Source organism: Callorhinus ursinus, unplaced genomic scaffold (assembly GCF_003265705.2).
Source record: "Callorhinus ursinus isolate GAN/ISIS: 27379988/994484 unplaced genomic scaffold, GSC_fseal_2.0 scaffold9, whole genome shotgun sequence".
In the NCBI taxonomy this organism is placed as follows: domain Eukaryota; kingdom Metazoa; phylum Chordata; class Mammalia; order Carnivora; family Otariidae; genus Callorhinus; species Callorhinus ursinus.
Window position 1 is genome coordinate 25,463,782 of NW_027397071.1, and position 24,483 is coordinate 25,488,264.

The 24,483-nt window shown below is 41.7% G+C and overlaps 2 long non-coding RNA genes across 19 annotated transcripts in view; one reads left to right on the forward strand and one right to left on the reverse strand.

Annotated features, from left to right (window-relative positions):
- The first annotated feature begins 10,603 nt into the window (after positions 1-10,603).
- Positions 10,604-24,483, forward strand: part of LOC112824361 (uncharacterized) — a 63,326-nt gene continuing 49,446 nt past the window's right edge. The window contains exons 1-4 of one of the 17 annotated variants that reach the window (XR_012379362.1): positions 10,612-10,745; positions 11,648-11,794; positions 17,203-17,320; positions 19,616-19,734. This is a non-coding gene — a long non-coding RNA (uncharacterized lncRNA). Of the gene's footprint in view, positions 10,746-10,784; positions 10,804-11,647; positions 11,795-17,202; positions 17,321-19,615; positions 19,735-24,175; positions 24,386-24,463 lie in introns of those variants that run through there. The other 16 variants (XR_012379368.1, XR_012379364.1, XR_012379367.1 and 13 more) reach the window with 16 other exon arrangements.
- On the reverse strand, positions 15,231-23,951 carry LOC112824362 (uncharacterized). 2 transcript variants are annotated; one of them, XR_003208415.2, is made up of 6 exons: positions 23,812-23,951; positions 22,475-22,639; positions 20,814-20,912; positions 19,255-19,352; positions 18,858-19,027; positions 15,231-15,675 (listed from the first exon to the last, which is right to left on the reverse strand). It is a non-coding gene; the product is annotated as an uncharacterized lncRNA (long non-coding RNA). The 2 variants fall into 2 exon arrangements; XR_012379375.1 differs by lacking the exon at positions 15,231-15,675 and adding an exon at positions 17,327-17,670.

Consider the following 24,483-nt stretch of genomic DNA (forward strand, 5'->3'; position numbering starts at 1 on the left):
ATACTCCCAATCCCCCATGCTTTGGAATTTTTATGGAGGCTTCATTATGTAGGCATGATTGATTGAATGCATTGGCCATTAGTGAATGATTTAACCTCCAGACCCTCTTCCCTCCCTGGAGGTGTGGGGTGGGGATAGGTGTGGGAGAATGAAAGTTCCAACCCTCTAAACACATGGTTGGTTTCCTGGCAACCAGCCCTCATCCAGTGGTTATCTAAGGACTTTCCAAAAATTGCCTCATTAACATAAACTCAGATGTGGTCAAAAGTATTTTGAATAACAAAATACACTCCTTTATGCTCTGGAGCTATTTGAGGAACTGGGAACAAAAATTAAATATGTAACAAAAGATGCCCTTATGCTCTTATCACTTAAGAAATTACAAGTGTTGCAAAGATTCTGTGCCAAGAACCATGGGTGAAAACCAAAATATATATTTCTTATATCACAATATCATAGTTGCTATCGTTAGTTTGCTGAAAATTTTTAGTATGAATGTGGGTTAAATTTTATCAAATGCTTTTTCTGTATATATTGAGTCGTTTAAATGTTTTTTTTTTCTCATTTATTTTGTTAACGTGCTGAATTACATTGATTTTCAAGTGACAGGCTAACTTTGAATTCCTGGGATAAATTTTGCTTGGTGATAATATGCATCCTTTCTATCTATTTCTGGATTTAATTTGTTAATATTTTGTTAATGAGTTTTGCATCTGTGTTCATAAGGGGTATCTAGTTTGTAACTTTATTTCTAATGTCTTTTAAGGTTTTGGCATTAGTTATGTTGGTCTTATAAAAGGAATTTGGAAACGATTTCTCCTCTATTTTAAGATTGATATTATTAGGGGCGCCTGGGTGGCTCAGTTGTTAACTGTCTGCCTTCGGCTCAGGTCATGGTCCCGGGGTTCTGGGATCGAGCCCCACATCGGGCTCCCTGCTCAGCAGGAAGCCTGCTTCTCCCTCTCCAACTCCTCCTGCTTGTGTTCTCTCTCTCACTGTTTCTCTGTTTCTCTGTCAAAACAAATAAATAAAATCTTAAAAAAAAAGATTGATATCATTATTTTTAAGATGTGATGGAATTCATCAGTGACACCATTTTTGTAATAATTCAACTTCTTGGATAGATATAGGATTATTCAAATTTTCTATTTTATTGCACATCAGTTTTGATAAGCTTTTTAGAGAAATTTTTCCATTTCATTTATGTTGTTAAATATAAAGTCTTAATGGTTGTTCATAATACTTCCTTACTATCCTTTTGATATTTTGGGATCTGCAGTGATATTCCCTCTTTCATTCCTGATATCTTAAATTTGTGTTTTCTCTTTTTTTTAGTCAGCTTAGCTAGAGTTTTATCAATGAATTTTTTTTAAAGAGCCAAATGTTGGCTTTGTTAATTTTCTCTATTTTATTTTTCTGTTATTGATTTCTGTTACTGATACCATTTTCTTTAGCATTTCCTAAATAAAACTACTTACCCTAGATTTAATTTGCTCATCTTTTTCCAGTTTCTTAAAGGAGAAACTTAGATAATTGATTTTAAACCCTTATTTCCATTATCATCCAGTTCAAAATATTTTCTAATTTTCCTTTTGATTTCTTCTTTGACCATGGGTTAGTAGAAGTGTGTTTTTTAATTTCCAAACATTTGGGGGCTTTTTGAAATATCTTCCATTGTCATTGATTTCTAATTTCTTTTTTTTTTTAAGATTTTATTTATTTATTTGACAGAGAGAGACACAGCAAGAGAGGGAACACAAGCAGGGGGAGTGGGAGAGGGAGAAGCAGGCTTCCCGCAGAGCAGAGAGCCCGATGTGAAGCTCAATCCCAGGACTTTGGGATCACAACCCGAGCCGAAGGCAAACGCTTAACAACTGAGCCACCCAGGTGCCCCTCTAGTTTCATCTTTTATGGTCAGAAAACATACTTTGTATGATTTCAGTCTATTCAAATTTATTGAGACATATTTTATTGCCTGGCATATTGGTCTATCTTGGTGAACATTTTATGTATCCTTGAAAATAATGTGTATTCTGCAGTTGTTTGGCATAGCATTCTATAAATGTCAATTATGTCAAGGTGGTTGATTGTGTTGTTCAGTTCTTCTATATTCTTAGTGATCTGGGGGGGTCTAGTTGTTGGGGGGCATTATAATTTTTAATTATAATTCTGAATTTTCTATTTCCTTATTTCTGTCAGCTTTTACTTAATGTATTTTGAAGCTGATTTAGATACATATACTCTTATTAATTATAATGTCTTTCTGATTAATTGGCTGTTTTATTATTATAAATTATTACTCATTATCTCTGGTAAGACTCCTTGTCTTGAAGTCTATTTTGGTCTGATATTAATGTAGTAATCCCAGTTTTCATATGCTACTGTTTTCATGGTATATTCATTTTCATCTTTTAATTACAACCTATTAGCACCTTTATATTTGAATTGTGTCATCTTATGGGATGTTCTAGTTATCTATTGCTACTCCAAATCTTAGAGGCTTAAAATAACAACCATTTTATCTCAAGATTCTTTGGGTCAGGAGTTTGGGCAGGGATTGGTTGAGCAGTTCTGCTCCTTTGTCTTAGATTATTGACTTGGCGGCATCCACTTGAACAGACCCGGAAGGTCCAAGAAGGTCTCATTCACTTGCTTGTCTGGTGCATTCTTTAAGCTCAGGCTTCCTTTAGTATGGTGTCCTCAGAGTATTTGAACTTCTTACATGATGGCTAGATTCTAAGATGGAATGTCATCAAAATAGTTTTTCTTAGTTTATGTATCCTGTTCTCTTCCTTGTTAAGAGAAACTTACTTTTTTTCCAGGTAATTTATTTTCAGGCTTGGTATCCTTTAGGGGAAGCTGTGTCCTTCTCTATTCCCAGAGGATGGATAAAGACTAGTTAATAATCCAGTCATGATAAGTCTATTCCTCCTGCCCCACTAGGCCTGTGACACTACTCTGGAAGAGGCTTGAGGTAAAGTCAGACTTCTGGGAAGGTGTTCATCAGGTCTTAAAAAGGATACAATAGAGGAATGTCCCCTTTTTCTGATGCTGAACATTATCTATGGCCATATTGCCATCATGAAGGAAAGACATAAAAGGAGAAGCCAACATGCTGACATGGCTGAAGAGAAATGTAGAAAAAAAAATCTGGGTCCTTGATGATATTACTGAGATACTAAATAAGTCAACCCAGGAACCACAAGATTCCCCTCCCCTGCCATTTTATTGAGATATAACTGACATATAACACTGTATTAGTTTAAGATACACAATATAATGATTTGTTATTTTGTTATATTGCAAAATTATTGCCACAATATGTTAGGTTAACATCTATCACATGGTTTCAAAACGTTTCTTTCTTGTGATGAGAACTTTTTTTTAAATTTATTCTCTGAGCAACACTCAAATATACAATTAAGTATTGTTAACTAGATATTACATCCCCAGAGTTTATACCTTTTGACTACCTTCACCTATTTTTCCCACTTCTGACCCCCCCACCTCTGGCAACCACCAATCTGTTCTCTGTTTCTATGAGTTTGATTTTTTAGTTTCATATACAAGTGAGATCATATAATGTTTGTCTTTCTCTGTCTTATTTTACGTAGTATAATGCCCTCAAGGTTCATCCATGTTGTCACAAATGGAGGGACCATGAGACTTTTGCCCTTCTGTTTTGTGAAATGACTTTTATTTGCAACCTAAAGCATTCTGAAAGATAAGAGGAAGAGGTTAAAATAGAGGTGATAGTGGACCCAGAGTTATTAATCCTTTATTATTCTTAATGTTATGATTAATTATTGGAGGGAAGATGCTTAATACATTTAAATCTACAGTACAAGTTATAAAGCACAGCAAAACATGTAGTATGGATTTAAATGTGTACTTTATAAATCAAATTAAAAAACAAAGAAACAAAATTATGTTTTCCTCCAAATGGCATCATTTCTGTGGAGCTGCTGCTGGCAACAGACCTGACATTGCATAGAGCTGGAGGTAAGATTCATGTTGTCAGAAAAGATTATCTCAAAGTTAAAATTATGATGACTAAGATCATATTTTTTGGCATTTCAATCAAATCACAGATTGGGGTTTAAAAATCCATAACTTGTTTGTAAAGATAGAAAATAGAAGAGAAACCTAACAGAAGCCCCAAATGACTTGATCTTAGTCCAGTGTGGTTCACTTATATCACAATTAGTGCTGTGTGTCTTTTTTTTTTTTTAAGATTTTATTTATTTGAGAGAGAGAGAGAGAGCATGAGCGGTGGGGGGAGGGGTGCCAGAGGAAGAGGGAGAAGCAGACTCCCTGCTGAGCAGGGAGCCCGATGGGATGGGGTGCTGTCCCAGGACCCTGGGATCATGACCTGAGCTGAAGGCAGACACTCAACCGACTAAGCCACCCAGGTGCCCCAGTGTTATGTGTCTTAGTCACAAGCACTTCTATTTATTGACAGTCATATTACTGTAATTGTTTTAATTTTAATAAGGCATATGAATAAGTTATTTAGATTCACGTATCCCTTTGGCTTTCACAGAAGTGTAATTTTTAAGCTACTGGGACCAATGAATGATTTTGCCCACTTTTATTTTGCCTTGTCAAGTGAGGATATGAATTAAAAGCATCTTTCACCTACAATCATAATTATTTGTGAAAAGAAACAATGTTCAACACCGCATAAAGATATAATTTTAGAATTTCTAAGAGATTTAGCTTTGATATATAAAATCACATTTATTTGGTTTTGTTCATATATTTACCAGAGACACGTGAAACTTCTTCACAGACTGGCACGAACCTGCAGACAGGCACATGGACAGGCACCACTGATTTCTCCTAAATCTATTATAGACTGGAAAATGCTGACCTTCATCCTTCTATACTAAAAAGTAGATTTTTGCCTCTTTATTCAGTGACTGTTGTGTCTGTGACATGTAAGACCTTATGACAGCCACTCTGCAGAACCCCAAAACATGTAAGACCTAGCCTCTGACCTTTAGGGGCTGATACCTTGGCTGGGCCATAAGAACATGTCACAGAATTAGGCAAATCCTGTGTTCTCTGCACCAAGTGTTTTATATTTAGTAAAGTCTAAATGCCAGTGGATTTTTTTTTTTTTTTTGGTCTAGCTTAATTTCTTTCAGGTCTTAACCTCATGTATCTTTACTAATGGGCAGCCAAACAGTTAGCAATGTTGATTTTGATAGCTCTAGGAAACCAGAAAAGTAGTGTTATAAGGGGTGAAGCTAATCAAAGGCCATAAAGGGACCATTACAGGAGAGCGTGAAGATTGCAGCATCCTGTGAATAGGGAGCCCAGCAGCACATGGACTTGTCACCTCTGGGGTCTGTTCTTTCCAGCTCCTCACTGAAGCTTCTCAATCTCTCTCTCTCTCTCTCTCATTCTCTCTCTCTCTCTCGCCTCTTTGAGTAAACAGCTGAGGAAGCACCCCAGTTATTTCTGTGCTCTATGATTTCATCTAGCCCTCAGAACTGTCTTCTAAGAATGTCTGAATTTGATCAGGACCATAAGATGATTATGTTCTCACCACAAGTGAATTGTGAACTAAATGTATCGAGTTGGCAGCCAAGATCAATAACCTTCCTTCTTCTTCTTTCTTCTTTCTTCTTCTTCTTCTTCCTTTTCTTCTTCTTCTTCTTCTTTTTTTTTTTTAAGAAAGTTCCCTTCTGCAGAGGCCATTACCAGACATTCTATCCATAACTCAGCACAGAGTCCTCTGGACTGTCTAGTGGGCAAAGTTAGCTTTAACCCATTGCTAATTTAGCTTGGAAAGAAACAGCTCTTGTTTCTGAAGAATACACTGAGCGATGTTTGAGAATTTTGAAATGATCAACTAAGGAGAAAAGGGTTTTAAAAACAAACTAAATAGTGAGTTCTCCCAACACACAACCAAGGCACATCTGCATTACTTTCAAGCCTTTCTTTCTACCAAACAAATCAACTCAGGGAAGCAGAAGCAGTCTAAGAGTTGTATCCTAATTTCATCTATTAAGATCTTTGAAAGCCAATATATTTTGATTTAATCCCAACCTTTTTTTTTTCTTTTCTGTGAGCTTGTTTTATAATAAACATTTTAAAACATTTCCTTTCCAAAGTGCTTCTCCTCAAATATCTTGTCTAGATGGTCTATCAGGTTCCAGTTTGGCTAATTTGGTAATGCTAACTCCCACCTTATTTAACATGCAAGGCTAGATATCGAAGCCCTATCTAATTGGGGTCATTTAAAGAAAACACCCAAGAAATGGGGTTCTTCTTACATATTCCTGGTGAGATTTTGAAACACTGTTGTCAGGAAATACAAGCAATCCCTGAAACTTTTTCCCTTGGGTTATCAGAGTCCGAGACAATTGATGACATTACATCGGTCGTTCATTTTAGATTCGTGGAGCCTACAAAAATCAATAGTTTTCCATTATCAGGTCCAGCTGGGTCACTAGCCTGTCAATGAGCTGTTACAATTGCTGTACAGGGGTGAGCCTGACCAGTCAATTGCTGCTGACAAGAGGAAAACATGCTGACAGCCACAGGAACAAGTCAGAACACAGATTTGCACTTCAGTGTGCCATCCAAAGAGACTCAGAGCAACGCCATTTTCAAGACATGGGGCATACTCTGCGGGAAGCCTCGGGGAGGGGCTACCCCCTGGTTTTATAGCACAAATGCCAAAGGGCCTGTCCTACCTCCAGCCAACCGTCTCCTGTAAAGACTATCCTGTGGTCACTGTCTTTGTTAGTAAGAGGGCCTATACCAGCCAGAGTTGTCCCTAAACACCATGTTCTATCCCATAATGTATCCAGAGTAAGAGTAGGAGGAAGGAACACTGCTTTTACTACCACCAACTCAGATGTAATCATACATATCTTGGAGAATATAAAAACTTAAAGGAGGACATAAATGGGCAAAAGGCACCAATTATAAACCGATATGACTAAACCTGTTGTTAAGTATTGATTGAAGGACAGAAGGTCCTCCAGAGTTGATATATAGACTCCATCATTATTTATAATACTATCTATACTTTGATTTCAACTTGAGATATTTTACTAAACCAAGAATCCCTCATTGGTGTCTCACTCACAGCCACTCCATCTGATGCAATGAACAGCAAGCAAGGGGAACTGAGTTCTACTTGCCCTACCTATAATTAGGAAGTGGGGTGTAGAGTAGTCAGCTTCAGTAAGTATTTTAAATGCCCCAAATTAATAAAATGGCGACTGGCTTGCCTTACCCACTGTGTCACAAGGTTGTCATGAGATTCAAAATGAAATCAATTGAAAGTAATCTCTGTCCAACCAAGTGACCGTGTATGTGTGTGTTCGTGTGTCTCTTGCTCTCTAGAAACTATCCATGCAGCAAGAAGTTTAGAAGCAATGGAAAGAAGTCCTTCTTTCTCCAGAACAATTCATTTTTGGTTTAAGATAGAATGCTTTCTTTTTTTAGTTGAACACATGAATAATGTATCCCATATTCCATCATGAGTGAAAGCCAAAATTTAGAAGACAGCTCTGAAGCCTTACTGGGTTTGGTGGCTCTCCTTAGTTCATAGAGAAGAGGACTGAGATGCTAGCAGAGTAGACACAACGTCTGGGTTCCTGCATGCTGAGGGATTTCTGAAGCAATGGGAATTTGTGCAGTGCTCTGGTCTCCTCATGCTGGTTTTATTTCACACATCAAACTTTTAAGCTCAAAAGATAAATATTTTGAATTTGTTTCAATATTATGATTTTTAATGTTTCACTTTTATTAACATCTTTCAAATATTAAATTCTAGCCTTTTTTTAATGCCTCCAGTCTTGGGTTTGATTCTTTTGGAAGTCAACATTCACTTGTGTTCTATCATCAAACAAAACTGGTAATCAACTGTATTACTGGAAGCCAAATAGCCACGCTTTTCTTCTTTTTTATTACACCACCAAAAAAAAAAAAAATCATTTTCTTTAGATGAGTAAAAAAAAGTAGTTTTAACAAGAGCAAATTTGCTAGTAATTAGATGAACCAGTCTTATGTCTTCCAGCACTCGGAAGCATGAAATTCATCAGAACTCTCATAGCATTAATTAAAAAGAATTTATGTTTTTTTAATAAAATGCTTCATGTTTTAGCTCCTTTATTCCTCCACCAAATGTGATTATGTGGGGGCTGAAGGGAATTCAGGTTAATATGTTGACACACTTAACAATGCAGGGTCATGTTGCACAATACGCTTCACTGGTTTGGTTCAGTACACCCCCTGACAGGGCCTAATCATCCCCTGCCCTAAAGGCAGAGGGAAAGAGAGGATTTTAATTACTGCTCTGTATGCAAGTTTGCCAGCATTAAATTGAGACATAATTAGGCCTCTGAATTTTAATAATTGTCCTTGCTAATTGGGCAGACAAGCGCGTTATGCAGCATGGCGTGATTAGATAATTAGTATTTCCAAATGACAAAATTGGGCTCTTGATTACAAATTCTACATGAAGGGGGAAAAAGGTAGCAAGCAGATCTTTACAAGTCTATTAAGGGAGAGTTTAGCGATGTTGGTAATTTAAAGTCCATTAGGAGGCAACATTTCATTCTCAGAGCTGGGGGTCTGGGCCAAGGGCCTCTGGCCAACTCTGGCTCCCACTTAAGTCTCTTCCCCAGGGTGCTGTGATTTCTCTGGGGTCTGTTCATCTCCCCTATCCCCCACCCCCATCCCAAGCCTAGCAGTCCTCGCTGACCTTGGGTAAGGTCTCTTTGGCTACCACACCAGATGGCAGGTGATAACTCTGAAAAAGAAATCATGGGATGTAGGAAGGGTAGAACAGAAAAGGGGTAACCTACCTGGTCAGGGTATACGTATCTATTGTGTCTTTCCTTCGCAAACAGCTGTTCTTTCATTCTTCTTCCAGAATTCACCACTGTCATTGTGTCATTAGCTCCTCTAAAATCTTTTTGGAGGAAAATCTTAAGTCAAAATCTTAAATTTTTGAGGTATTATGTTATTGGGGTAAAAAGCATGGGCACTGGAGACTGACCTGGGTTTGAGATCACCACTTACTAGGAGTATGCCCTGGGAGAAGTTACTTAATTTTGCCAAATCTCAGTTTTCTTATTGGTGAAATGAGGAAATTTCCCCATAAGTTTGTTGATAGGATTAAATAAGGTAATGCATATAATTTAAAGCACAATGCCTGGCCCAGAGTAAGTGCTCAATAAATATTAGCTATTAAATGCAAATTAAATCAATAACTTTAGAAGCTACAAGGTAAAGGTGCTGGGTCTGGTTCTTTACAATGCTCTTTACTAACAAGTGAGGCAAGGGTCCCTGGCTCCTTTGCTTTCTAAGAGAGGAACATGGTGCTCCACTTATGCTGGGGGAAGCCCAATGGCAACAGCTGCCTTTACAGTTCAAATGCCCAACCAGATTTCTGTCCATTCTTCAGAGGCTGGCATTGCAGGCAAGCCTGGCCATTCAGAAATCATGAGAAGAATGTGGTGTAAACTCTGTATCTTACTCCACCTTGTGACTCACTCTTCACAGATGTCACTTTATTGCCCACAGACGCATACTTCTGGCTGCTAAATTTTTCTCACAATAATGAGTAGGTTGGGCTTTAGAGTTAGGGTTTTTCAGGCAAAAGGAAATACCAAAAAGGTATTTCAGGCAATACTGTACATGTATTTCCATGTACAGTCATTAAGGATGACTATAAGGAAAATAACAATGCTTCCATAGCTTGGTCAGGACAGTCTACCAGACTGAATGAGAATTTCTTATGACTTTCTCAGAGTTTGTGCGTTCTGGCAGAGATTCCAATTCAGAATGCAGAGTTCTCTCCGTGGGTAAACTTTATATCACCATGGCATAATCTCTACAGTACATAACACCTAAATAACAGAGAGAGAAAGAAAAGGCACTTAAGATTAAGTATAGAATGCATACATTCAGCTAGAAGCTTAGAAGGAAGAGTAAGATACTGTCCTCCTGGATGAGAGTAAAAACAGAGACGGAGAAAGAGTGAGTGATCTTTATGCCTGACCTCTAAGGAAACCACTCCTCTTGGGGCTGTCCCTCTGTTGTTCACAGGGGTCACGTGAGTAACCTGGAGAGTTGATGCAGGTCTCTCGCCTCACTGCACTTCCTAGATGCCAAGAGGAAATATCACCGTGGGCAGAGGGTGGGAGAGGTAATAACTGTCATAAGATTTTCTTCCTCGCCACACAATGCTAGAGCTTCTCTCCCGCTCTTTTGAAGAAGTGCGTTTATGACTGATCGCTCAACACCCTGTTGGTTCTGATTGCAGAAAACACACCTTATAAATATATGATAACCATCCTGTAATAGAGAGTGTGACAATTTACTTCACAGTGCGTTTCGGGCTGCTAATTGATCGTTTCAGTCCAAGGACGATTTGGAATAAATTATAGCCATCAAAAGGATATCACAGCTCATTTTAGGGGAAGGCGTTCCATGTCGCTTCGCGTATGTCTCCAGGAGAGCGCCGATTGCACCCGCGGGCTGAGAGGAGGGGTGGGAGCCGACAGAGAAGTAGGAGGCTGGCGGGGCGGAGTCGGCGGGACGGGGCGGGGCTGGCAGTGGCGCGCGTGTGCGCGTGCGCGCGCGGCAGCTGCAGGTCCGAGGCCGGACGGTAGAGGCCTCCCTTCTGAGGAGGCGGCGTGGCCGCAAGCTGCTAGGGTTGCGCTCTCGGACCCGTGCGTCCTTCCCGACGAGGTCCCTGCGCGGCCCGACCCAGTGTGAGTATTCCCCACCCGCTCTCCTCCTCCCGCAGGCGGCAGCGCCTGTTCATTTGAGGTGAGAGTGCCCGCCGGGCAGAGGGCCCTGCTTGGGGCGGGAATGCTCACGTGCGCAGGGGCTCACCTCCGGCTCGGCGCTTCCCCTCAGCGGGGCTTCCCCGGGCGGGGGTGGGGGTAGACGTGGTAGCGCGGGACGCTGCTCTCTGAGCTCCGGGAGCAGGATTAGCGAGGCTTGAAGTCGCCGCGGCCCCGTTGGGGGCTTTGTGTGCAGTTGGGGCCCGCGGCTCGGGTAGCTCTGCTTCTCACGCCGCAGTTGGGGAGGACGGCTTGTGACAGACCCAGGTTCGGGGCGGGGGGTGGGGTGGGAGGGGAGCCTTGCCCACCGCAAACCCGAGGAGAGGGCGGGTCGGGCCTGTTGGCGACGCGAGGCCGTGCCCGGATCTCCAGTTCTCCAGGTCGCGCCCTTGGGGGACGCGGCGACAGCGGCGGCCCGAAAGCCTAGGTGACGGGACTCTGTCCACCCCTCAGCCGGGTCTGGAGCCGGTCGCTCCCCCAGACCCTCGTCTTGTTTTCATTTCCCAGCAAAGTGTGTGCCGTTGTGTGGTGGTCATGGAGAAGGGAGACCCAAAGGCCTAGCCCTGGATAGGATTCGATTTCGGGGGGGAAAAAAAAAAGTTTTTCCTACTTCTGTCGCAGGCATTTGCCTTTCTGGTCTTCCCGCCTCGCCCACGAGACCCCCAGGCAACTTTCATTTTCCTCCTAAGCTGAAGCGTAAGAAAGGTTGAGGCCCTTCAGCTCACACGTAACACACCCCTCCAACCCAAGTGCTCCAAAGTCGGGGCTTCGCGCCGTGTCCTTAGTTGTTTGGTCCTGTGTCACGCTAACACATTATGTCAATCTAGGGCACGGATGTTTCCATGCAGGTGATTTTGACAGCAATCATCATACCAAGCTATTATGAAGTGTGATGTCAGTGCGTTCTGGAGGACGGATAATATATAAGCCAGTTCTTGACACGCTATCTTACAAGGAAACATCTGAGACCATCAGTAAGAGGCATTTTAATTCACACACCAAAAATATTTTGTTTGGTTGACATCTTTCAAAATGCTGAAAGAGGTAGTAGCATTTATCATTTTGTAGGTATTTATCAATATACTCACAGAAGTCCCCCTAGGAAGGAGGAGGGTTTTGTTTTATTCCTATTCTATATAAACCGAGGAACAAAGATGTTGTGTCCTACCAAATAGTCCATAGTAAGTCAGTGAGAAGGCTCTATTTATGAAACCAAACATCTTGTAAAACTGGAATAATTGGAAAAGTGAGGAAACTAGTTGTGTTTATACCTTTGTTGTGAAAGAAAATCATCTGCTAGCTTTAATGAGAGACCATATGCTTTTAGCACAAGTGTTGGGTGTGTGAATTGATCAGTTTATCTCAGGTATGGAAGTCAGGTAAACATTCTGTAAGACTCCAGTCTTAATGACTTACTACAGCTGTCCTTTGGAGCTATACATTCTCTTTGATTGTCAGTTAATGTATACTGTATACAGTCATATTCAGAAAGTTGTGTTGTCGAGAATTGGGGTGATCTGGATTTTATGAGAGTTCAGTTTTGCTGCTATGATTACAAAAGCTGTTAAGTTCTAGAATATGAAAATGGGTACAAAAAATTCAAGACGTTAATAAGCTAAAGTCAGGATTGCCCTATATAGTTCTGCAGATTTTGTGCTCCACACTCCTTGAAATATAAAAGAATTATACTCAGTTAAGAAACCAAACTTTACCTGTATTCTATTTTGTGAGCAAGGCATTTACCATTAATAAAAAATTCAGTGATCCTTAGACTGTAGGTTAAATATAACCTTTGGGTCAAAACACTTGTCATTTTTAGTAGTTGGTTGTGAACATAGACCCCAAAGTAGATGTGTCATAGAACCACTATATACTGCTATAAGTTAACAATATACTATCAAAATACAGAATCATGAAACTCCTCACCCAGTGAATTTAAACTCTTACGATATTCAAGACCAGAATAAGGGAAAGGGAATAGAAAGACAAGGAAAAGAGAAAGAGGGAGAGGGTAAGAGGTAGTTCATAGGGTTTTTGAATTATAATTAGTTGAATTCATTTGAGAGAAGAGTTTATAAGTGCTTTCCAAAAACCACCAGCAAACGATTTAAAATCTGAGGGAATAGTTCAGATTCAACTCCAGCTGAGACTATATGGAGAACCAAGAAAAGCAGAAAGAATAATTAGCTGAGTAGGATTTTTTATATCAGTTCTGGTCTAAGACCTCAGTATTATATAAAGGGCCATGGGATCATTAGTGATTAGCAGGCATCCAGACCATAATGATGAGAGATCAAGGCCAGGGGACAAAGATGAAAGGGCCTTCCTGCTTAAACTGAATGTTGCAAATGCTGGTGCACTTATATAAGGAAGGTCAGCTAGCAGATAAAGAAATAGGGCAACAGTCCCAAAGCAACAAATGTATTCTTCTCTTTCACCCCAGAGTTAGATTGGATATGGAGATTAACCAAGCTTGAGCTGACACAAAAAGAATGTCCTTATTTCAGCCATTTATAAGGCCTGGAAATTTGAGTCCTGTCTGCTTTAATGAGCTTAGATATCGCCCAGAAATTGGGGAAAGGGACCTGCTGGGTCCTGGATACCAGGGTTACATAACCAACTAAAAGGTCAGTGAACAAGGTGGACAGATCCAATTCCAGATATTTTCTGGGTACACCCTGGATTGTTTGTCCATTAGGTAGACAGAACAGTTCCTAAATTTTATAAGTACAAGGGAGTATTAGGTACTTAGTATACCCTCAATAGATACAATTGTGGAAAAACAGGTGACATGAGGTTAACCTTTTTTTTTTTTTTTGAAATGGATAGTCTATCATGTCTGCTCATCTTCTATAGATTTAAGAACCATCCAAATATTTCTTTCTTTGAGTCTACTAAATTTTTGTCTATAGTGTTTATAGCTTCTGGATTGGCTCTTAGTATGGTCCTAGGTAGTTGTAAAAGAACTAAGTGTGGTTGGTATAGTTTGAGGTCCATCTCTTTCATAGAGAGGCTCTTGGTTTTAGATTTACAAAGTTTACATGTGGACCCAGAATATAGAAAAGGTGGGAAATTGCCTGAGTATTGGGAAGTATCATGTGGTAGAAAGAATCCTGGGCCAGGAGTGGGGACCAGGTTTACCATGTGCCAATTGTGTTACTTGAAGCAAATTTTACTTTCCTTATAGGCAAAATGTATATTGTAGTAATACTCATTGGGTCTACTTCAAAAGGTAGTTTTGAGCCTCATCTGAGATGGAGTATATGGAAGGACTGGTTTATTAAGTACTGTGCAAGTACAGGATTTTGTGTGCCACTGCACAGGTTTTGTAGGTAAAGGTGTAGGGGTCATAGGCCTTGAGCTGTAAAGATATTTAAACCAAAATATAAATGAAGATGGAAACCTGCCTTTGGGAACTTGGGAGAATAGAGTAATTTTAGCATGGATACTAGAGATGAGTGAATAATACAGTCATTATTCCTCCTTTCTCAGATTCATAAGAAGTAGTACTCTGTTGTCAGAGTATTCTCTTCGGCAAGAGATTGATTGATTTCTTGATTTGAGAGAAAAAAAACATGCGCACACGGAGCGGGGGGAGGAAGGGGGAGAGAGAATCTTAAGCAGACACCACGCCTAGCATGGAGCCCAACGTGGGGCTCAATCTCACCACCCTGAGATCATGACCTGAGCCAAAATCAAGAGTCTGATACTTAGCCAGCTGAGCCACCAGGGCACCCCTGCAAGAGATTCTTTAAAAATTGCTTCCTAAAGGGCGCCTGGGTAACTCAGTTGATGAAGTGTCTGACTCTTGGTTTCATCTCAGGTCATGATCTCAGGGTCATGAGATTGAGTCCCACATTGAGCCCCCCAACGAGCCCCCCATCGGGCTCTGTGCTCAGCAGGAATCTGCTTGAGTTCTCCCTCTCCCTTTCTCTCTGCCCCTCCCCCCATTCATGTGTGTGCGCTCTCTCGCTCTTTCTCTCTCTAAAATAACTCTTAAAAAAATAAAATAAAAATGCTTCCTGTTGGATATAAAGAAACCTGCCAGCTTGCTTAATACTATCAAGTCCAGATCTTCAGCATTGGCACTGAAGGCAAGCTCTATATGTGGGGGAAAAGTAGCCAGACTTCCAGGCCTTGATTCTTGTACTCTCAGAAGTTCTTCTTAGGGATTTCATTAATCCCCATTGCTACCTTCATGTCTTAGGGGAGGACAGAAGCTGGCTGGAGTTCCATATATTGGCTAAATTGGTCAGCTGTGAACATTTTTAAGCAATTGTTATTCTTCCCACAACAGCAAGCCATTTTTGCTGCAGAGATAGCAAAACGTCCCCTAGTCCCTTGCAGGCCATTTAAAAAAAGTTAACACTCATATCTTTTATTTTTTCCTACTTTCCTCTGTGTATTTAAAAGTTACCGAGGCTGCTGGGGAAAGAACAGTTTGCCTCTCTATCTCACAGAAACACCAGTACAGATACAGGCAGCATCATTGGCTCCCACCAACATGGGGCAATGGCTCCAAGCAAGGTTGGGAGAATGGTCTGGGACCTTATGGGGTGGTATATACTCATCTTTTCTTCTGTTGAGTTTCAGAATCTACCCTACTAAAGAGTAAGAAACAGTGCCCCTTGTCTGAAGTCATTGGTTAGAGGGATGTTTTCTGGAGGCTTGTTGACTATCTTCGACACAGTGATGCTTCATAAATTCACATTCTGTGAGGCACAGTGTATTTGAGCCAGTATAGTATATTGGGGCATTTGATTCAGACAGTCTGTGTTTGCATTTCACATCTGCTGCTTACTTGCTGAGTGGCTTGGGCAAGTTTCTTAATCTCTCTAAGCCTCAGTTTCTTTATCTGCAAAATGGCAATAATAATAGTCTACTTTAGGATTGTTGTACACACCTGCTGTGTATGCTCAGCAAATGGGAGCTAAATTATTAGGCTCTGGAGAGTGAGGGAGGAGTATAAAGAAATTTCCATTTTCAAGGATATTACACTGTGGTTGGAAGGGACTGAGTAAAAGAAAACTGACAAGACTGTACAGGGCAGAGAATAGGCATGACATGTAAGGGCTGCAGATAATCTGCCAAGGACTAGGATGATGATGAAAGATTTCAGGATAGAGGTAGGAATTTCTCTCTGGGATTTACAGTCTGGGTGGAATTCAGATATGTATGGTGCAGTTGAGAAGCAGCGATCGGAACACACACTACAGCAAGGGTGGGAATATGCCAGAGTGGAAGGTAAACCAGCTTTTGAGCCGGATAGATAAGCATAAGAATCCTGTCTCTGCTGTGCGATTTTGCTTGGACAAGTATCTTAACTTCTTTAGTCTCAGTTTCTACAACCTTAAAATGGGCATAATCATATCTCATTTAGTTGAAGGGCTTAAATAAGATGATGTTTGTAATGCCTAACATGGTACCTGACACCTCACAAGTGTTCAGTAAAATGAAGATAATCCGTGTGGTATTTTCAGAGGACAATTGGAGGGCTGTCTGTCTGAAGAGCTGTCTTGCCTTGTGTAGCCTAGTAGTGGAAAACAAACCAGAAATGTACAGTTAGGGAGAGTGGGGAGGAGGCAAAAAGCCAGTTTAAGGAGCTAGGGCTGTTAGAGGCTATCGGAGCTATCCAGGGCTTTCCAGTAAAGTAGGGGTTTAGGGTGGTTAATATCAAGGCATTCTGAAAGCTGTTTTGGAGGAAGGAAAAAACTCACTTTGCACATGTAAGGTGACAGGGGTATAGATTAGGGATAGTGGAAGGGTGATCAGACCTGGTTGATGTGGTCTCTTTATAAAGTTTCTTTCGTAGAAGGAGCTAAGGACTAAACAGTGTGGAGTTAGAGAGTGTTTTGTTTTGTTTGGTTTTGTTTTGTGTGTAGACTCCTAATATTTAATGTCAAGTTGACCAGAATAAAATTAGTATAGTTCTATAACTTTGGAAAATAGAACTCACTCAATATTCAGGGACTGTAAAAGGTGGGAAGTAATTTTAATGCTAAATACCCCTAGAACTTGCTTCAGCTCAAATAATAGCCCTTTAAAAGAGCTCCTTTCCCCTTCCTGTTAATGAAGATGAGTGTGTGCCTTTCACTGGTTTCCAGGAAGGCATAGTACAGATCACTTGTAGCCATATGAAGTTTGAGGTTAGGACTGTAGTGGCATTGGGTTAAATGGGGAGGATGGTGCTACCAAAATGGTAATTTTGATGACTTTATTTGGTGATACTGTGATTTGGATGAGAAAATTCTGTCCTTTCCTAAATCATTAAAATGATTTAATTAAAGACACAAACCTAGTAAATAGTTTTGGATACTAGGAGATTTATTTATATTGTCTCTCATTTTCTCCTCATCTCTCTCTTTTTTTCTGCCCATTGTAGTTTTGTAGTGGGAGAATACATGGTCGACAATTGCATTTCTAAAGGGAGTCACACTGATTACATGGACACCAGTTTTTTAAAACCTGAGGAAACTGCAACCACCTATTACTGTTCGATGGTAGGCTTTAAACATATTAAGCAGAAAAGGATAACTGACCTAATATTGATTTCATGAATTTTTCTGTTCTCTCATTTGGGGGGCAAGGGGCAGCATGGTGCTAATAGCTCTGGGGTGTCTGGGGTGTCGTAGTAGTTAACTATAGCCAAGGATTGCTTCCCTTGGAAGGAGGATGCACATGCCAAGAGAATTGTACACAGTGGTTGGCAAACACAGGAAGGAGATAAATGACAAAGGAAAACATAGGCCCTGTAAGGTTAGAGGCAAAACAAGCTGGCTTAGTCCTGTTGCTTCTGAGCAGGGGCAAGGAGTGTATTTCTTTTCTCATCTCTTGAGTTTATTTAAATTATCTGTTGGTTTGGGGGTGGAAAGAAAGTATGATGTTATAAGGCTGATTAATATTAAGATGCCAACATGCGGATTATATCCAGCTCCGGACACTCCTTTTCACTCCAGCTTAGAAACCGAAGACTACAAAAGAAACCTGTTCTAAGGGAAGGAAGGAGAGAAAGCAAAAGACATTTCCCTACTTTTTCAACGAGAGGTGTTTTTGGAATATATATTATTTTTGGATTTTTGGTATCCATGCCACCCTAACAGATCATCTAAAGTAGCTCCTGGGGACGCCTGGGTGGCTCAGTCGTTAAGCGTCTGCCTTCGGCTCAGGTCAGGATCCCAGGGTCCTGGGATCAAGCCCCACATGGGGCTCCCTGCTCAGGGGGAAGCCTGCTTCTCCCTCTCCACTCCCCCTGCTTGTGTTCCCTCTCTTGCTGTGTCTCTGTCAAATAAATAAATAAAATCTTAAAAAAAAAATAAAGTAGCTCCTGGCTGAAAACTGCCAGGGGGTTTGAAGCAGGGGTGGGTTGCATTGGGCAGGGGTATTCAGGGTGCTGTTGTCATTAATTTTGCCGAAAGAGCCTCATCAGAGACCAATTCTCCCCTCCTTGGTGGGTGGCACCGAGCCTTGGAGGGGGCCTCCACACAGATTCCAGCCTTGCCCCCTCCTCCAACCCTTCTGCCTTCTCCTGCAGTGGGACTTCTCTCTCTCTTCCCCTTTTTTTCAATTAAATGAATTAATTACCAGGCATTTAACTTTTTGCCAGACTCTTTCATTATGCCCAGAGTTGTTGCTGAGCGGCAAAGGGAAGTAATAACATTCGCAGTGAGGGGCAAATCCTGTTAATGAACAAATTAAAGTTCAAACAGTGATTCAAGTTCACAACCTCTCCGTGGCTCTTCTCTTTAATAAGAGTTATACATGTTACTTTCCTGCTCTTTTCTCCCTTTTATTACTTTTTAAGCTTTTCATCAACACTGCCGGGGCATATTTGAGGCTCCCAGCCTTTCAGCCCTGACAAGGGCTGGAGCAGTTATAATCCCATCTTAATTTGGCAACTTTTGTAAAACACATAAAGGGCCCAGGGCCACCTTTGGTCACCAGGACTGGGTGACCATATAGCTTCCACCTCCTGCCAGGGTTCTGTGGGCTGCTCCTCTCCCTAGGAATTCTTCCAGCTGTCAGGATCTGATCACTCACCTTCCTGGCCCCCAGGCACTGCTTTGCTGAGCGAGTGAGATGCAACTGTCTGAGCCCTTGCCCTTCTGTGTTCCTTCTCCTATCATCCTCTCCACCTGCCTGGTTGCAGCGCTAGGGAGAAGGGGACTCTGTGAGAAGAGGGAGGAGTCTCCGGACTAAAAGCTGGGAACCTGTATGGGGAAAGAAGTTTGAGGTAGGAAGGATGCCTGATCCCCTCCTGACCACCATTATTACCAAGTGCTGCTAACTTCACTTGGGGCACCGTGCCTGCAAAGGCACTGAAAGGCCCAGCCTCATTGGCCCAAACCAGAGCAAGGCAGGGGCCTGGGTGGGAAGGAGCCCGGGAAGCGTCAGGTGCCCGCCTACTTCTCTTCCCTCTTTTTTCCCCTCCCCATACTGTGGATTGCGTGGGGGTCTTTTCCATCTCCGTGCCTGGCTTCTCACCACCATCTTCTGAGCGTGGTGGCTTGATATAATCACCATGACAACTGCAATCTACGAGCATACACATAATAGAGATGAAATAGACAAAAGATTAGCATGCCATGAAAAGTACAATAAGTTTCTTATTTAGCATTTAGATAACTGTCTTTCCTTCGGAGCAAGCTTCAAAGTTGAAGCCAGTTTAGACCAAGAGGATTAATTCTTTCTCCCGCATGCTTCATTGAATCTCTCATTACCAAACTTTGTCTGTATTGATGTAAGATTTGATTGAAGATTAGAGCATTTAGCAAATCTTGCTTTTCTGCATGTATCAGGTCCTTTCAAGCACGGATCGCAGTGCCCAGTGGTCAATACCCTTACTTTTATCCAGTGTCTGCTTCATTTAAACTTAATCAACTCCATCAACGAACTGGAACAGGGAAACGTCCCTGCGGTAAGAATGTTGTGCTTTTGTGGGATAATTCTTTGCTCTTTCCCGATCCGTTGCCATTAAACCTAAAATTGCACTATGATGAACTTTTTTTTTTTTTAATCAATATGATAATGACAATTGGGCCTGAACACTCTGGTAGGACTTAGACTACAGCTGAATCTGGCTTCCATCACCAAAACAACTTCTGGTCCTATGATAGTCTGCCTCCTTTTGTGTGGCTTTAATACCTTTTCTTCCCTGACACTGAATATTGCTCAAGCTGGAAAATGATGCATCTTTGTAGGGAAGGCTCATATGTCACAGCCAGAAAGTGAAGCAGACCGATTGGTTGTGTGAATTATCTGACTTGCTGCAGTGAATTATTTGCACTGTTTCCCTACCTAGTCAACAAGTTCCTGAGGTATAGTAGAGATCAATCAAAACTGACAGTCCGCATGTGAAGGCTTTACTGTGTAAATCTGGCACACTCATCCTGGCCATGCCGGCCCTGGCATCTGTATATCATTTTTATACTGCTACCAGTAGAGCAATTTCAAAAGTATTTGCAAGGAAAATGCGTGTCCCCATCTGTTCCTAGAAGCATAAATGTGCCACCTTCAGAGGATTTTCACTGGTAATCATATCTTTAATGATCAACAGACTAGTGATATATATTTTTCCATAAAATGGGGTTTTCTTCACTTTATTGTGATTGGCTAGAATAAATAGCTTTTCCATATGTTAGGGAGATAAAATATAAGATTAGCAGAGGTGGTTTGTTGGATAGTAAACAAAAGAAACAATTCATTCCAAATAATCTTTGAAAAGAAGCAATGACAAAATTAAGTTGCAATAACAAAGCATCTGAGTCCCCACATCAGAAAACAGACCTTGTTCCTCCTTGGAAAAGGAGCCATTTAAGAGCAGAAAGTTAAGAGACTTCTAGAGGACTCTGGTGGCTTATTTTCATTGAGGCAGGGGAGGGAAGGAGCAGGGTAAGAAGGAGAGGCTAGAATAATACTTATTTGTTCTACTTCTAAGGTCATATTTCCTATCCCTTTATTTTTAAAATTTCTCAAATTCCCTTCCCTTTATTTTACCTGCTATTTTCCCGTCTTCACTGCAGCACCCTTGGTAAGTTGGTGGGTGGTATGTTCAGAAAGTAGGAAATGGCAGCCCTGCTGAATTTCTCTTCAGGCCTACAAGGAGATGGGGATTTTTCATGTGCTTAAAAAATCAAAAGGCTGGCTCCCTCCCTGGTAGATTTCTCTTCTCCCATAGAAAAGGGTGACTTTGGAGAGCCAGGCACAGTACCTGTGTTTAAGTGAAATTCCAGAGCCATGCAGAAGGTACCTGAAGATAGCCAAGACCCACCAGAAAACCCCCAGGAAGTGTTCTTAGCAATCTAATCCCACCTGTATAGGTTACAGTCCAAAGATACAACCAGGCCCTGATCTGCCTCCCCCCACACACCCATGCATATATTCACACTCAGCACCCAAGAGGTCCTCCCTTTTCAAATGCAGACACTCTTAGTTCTGTAGACACTGTTAGCTCTTGGGGGAAATTTGGAAACTTCTTCTTCAGGATCTCTGTGTAGAGATTTCCACTGCCTGCTCAGGAATCTCCAATTCTATTTTGTTTCCAGGGTTGGGACTCTCCTGTTCCACAAAGGACTGACAGTTGTAAGATGCCTGAATCTGTCTAAACAATGTCTTCAGCCTTCAGGCTCTCCAGAAAATAGGTGTAGAGCTGTTCAGACCTGTTTTCTATAAGTCAAGAATTGAGAATGAGAAGTTGGTGTGGGGGGTTTCCCTCTAAACATTGAAAATAAGACCAATAGTAGGTTAAGTGTTGATTCTTTATTGTTATTTTTCCCCCCTTGGGATAGTGGGGGGAAAACTCTATCTTTTCTGTATGTGTTACCCACTCCATCCCCATAGTCCATAGAAATTTTTTTGCTCTTTCTGAATGCATACTGTTCTCACTGCAGCAGGAATGTATGGTATTAGTTTGAAAATTTGAAATGTGGTCCTTAGCCTGGTCCCAAGCAGAAAGTCTACTAGCATCTTAGACCTAACTTGTGTTAACTTCCTGGCCCCAGTGAGGCTTGGGAATGCTGACAGAAGTAGAAAAATAGCTCACCCAAGTCTCTGGCCAGAAGAAGATCAAAAAACCACCATCAAAAGGTTTTCTTTTAAAATTTCCCCTTAATTGTAGAAACATAATCTTGTAGGCTAGGTTGCACATAGGCAGGCATAGACTGTATAGGATTTACAGGTAGATCACATTTTGCCTGATCTGAAACCAGATTTGCTGTAGTATTGCAATTAAGACTAAAAGAAAGGGAAGTCACGCTTGTAGTTGCCACACTGTATTGTGATTACACTGCAGCTCTGCAGTCTTGAATGAATTTGCTTGCCACAAGGAAATTCTGGCATGTGTTGTATATGAAACAATTTACACTCAATTCAAAAAATTGAATTTCCTGATTTCTATGTATTTTAGTTTGAGACCCATTTTGCATTGAATTTTTCTATGTTGTTTTCATAAAATGAAATAAAAAAAACAACTGATTTTATGTGGGAGAAATAAATGTGTAATATTTGCTCCTTTCATTGTCCAGGAGGACGAGGCTGTTACTACTACAGGTGGGACATTTCCCACTCCTTCCTCCTGTGCCCAGGGGTCCTGTCTAAGCCACAGGCCTCCGCCAGGAATGTTGCTGTCCACACCGAGTAGAAGACCGTGCAGAGCTTACCTTTGGGGCTCGTGTTGGCTGGGGCTCTGAGCCATAGAACTGCAGGCATCCAAGTTTTTCCTAAACCCCAGATTGGAGCCGTTTGCAACACATAGTCCTTTGCTGCTTCAGAACCACAGACCCGCTACACATTCATATCCATAGCAGAGATGGAAGTCTTGGCAACTATAGGACAAGTATTAAAATTTGAAAAACAAATATACTGAGTTCAGGATGAAAATTACCTGCAGCAACAATGCTGTCTCTTTCCCTGCACAGCTTCACTGCCACCAAGCAGCCTCATCAGTTTAGGCTTATTTCACTGAACATGTACTTATTTCCAGAAAAACTACTAGCTATCTATATGTAACTATTATTTGTTAGTCAATTTTATTACAACCCTCCTACCTTAGAAGAAAATACTGAACCTAAACTCTAATTCAGATATTTGAAAACATATAATAAAGTGTTAATTTGCATATAATCTCTCATGACTGTAATATGCATAGTATTTGTTTTTTTAGATAAAAGGGTGGGCAGGCAGTGTGGTGTGTTGAAAAGAGATTCAGATTTTAAAAGTAAGCTTAAGGAAATGCCTGTTTTAAGGAAAATAAACTTAACTGATCGTTAAGACAAAGTGAACTATTAAAATTTAGTGTCAGTTAACAATCTTTATGTTAAATTACTGATAAAATGCCAAGGTGTTTGAAGTTATCAGAAAATGGGGCGCCTGGGTGGCTCAGTCATTAAGTGTCTGCCTTCGGCTCAGGTCATGATCCCAGGATCCTGGGATCAAGCCCAACATCAGGCTCCCTGCTTGGTGGGAAGCCTGCTTCTCCCTCTCCCACTCCCCCTGCTTGTGTTCCCTCTCTCGCTGTGTCTCTGTCAGATAAATAAATAAAATCTTGAAAAATAAAGTTACCAGAAAATGAAAAATTTGGAGAAATTGAAGTTTCTTTTTTGTTCTCCCTTACTCTGAACAGCATGCTAGTAATACCGTCACTCTTGGCTTTTATTAGGAATTTTCATCTCGTTCCAGAAGGAAATACCAGAAAAGCAACTTGTATAGTTAATAGCCTCAGTCTAAAGAACATTATTTCTAGGCAGAATTTCTACAGTCACCCTTGTCTGTGAACACTTGTTAGGAGATGTGTTTTAATTTTAGGTCAGAACAACTGGGTTAAGGTGTGGAGAAGACACTGAGTTTTCCCTATGGGGGAAGAGGGAGGAGAAAGGAAGCTAAATTAGTTTTACTGCTCTGCAAAAGGACTACTCCAGGCAGCAGTGGTAGGGAAATTTGGATTTCTAAGCAGTGCTCTTCTGCCAGTCCATTTCTTAACACTCTTGGAGCCATTCACCTTTGGAGCAGGTTGCAGGTGGAGGCCCCACGCGAAAGGCTAGGGCTGCTGTGGGCGGCGTGTCTGCGGTGCATCCCTCCCTCTCCTCTGCATATACTCCTCTCTGTCGCTTTTTGCCCAGACTTAACGTACCTTCTTCCTGGATTCCCCTCCCCCACCCCAACGCAAACGCCTAGGTACCCGACAGCTGTTTGAAGAAGCCTGCTGGTCGCCCAAGGGGGGGGGGGGCGCTCTCGTCCCCTCTAGGCGTTCAGGATCCGGATTTAGGCTCCTACCACACCCCTCCGCGCCGCTGGACGAAGGGACATGTCATCGGGCTGTTCTGGGCCGCGGCCTCCGGGGCACGTGACCCGCGGGCAACTACGGGAACCGTCCGTGGGTGACGCCAGGCACGACTCTGTTGCCGTTGGCCCGACGCCTTCCGGCACACCTGTCCCCAAGCGCGGAGCGCAGCGGCCGAGTGACCCTGGACCCAGGTCCGGTCCGACCCCAGGCAGGAGGTGTCAGCCTGAGAACGCGCGCGCCCTGCCCTGGCGGGGCTGAGGGTCGCCTTTTTTATGCTGGAGAGGCTGGTGTGAGAGCACAGGCCGAAAGCCAGTTACTCGCCTTGGGTTAACCCCGAGGCAGACACGCGGGGAAAGGGAGAAATAGGGACTGCGCCCTTGCTGGCGC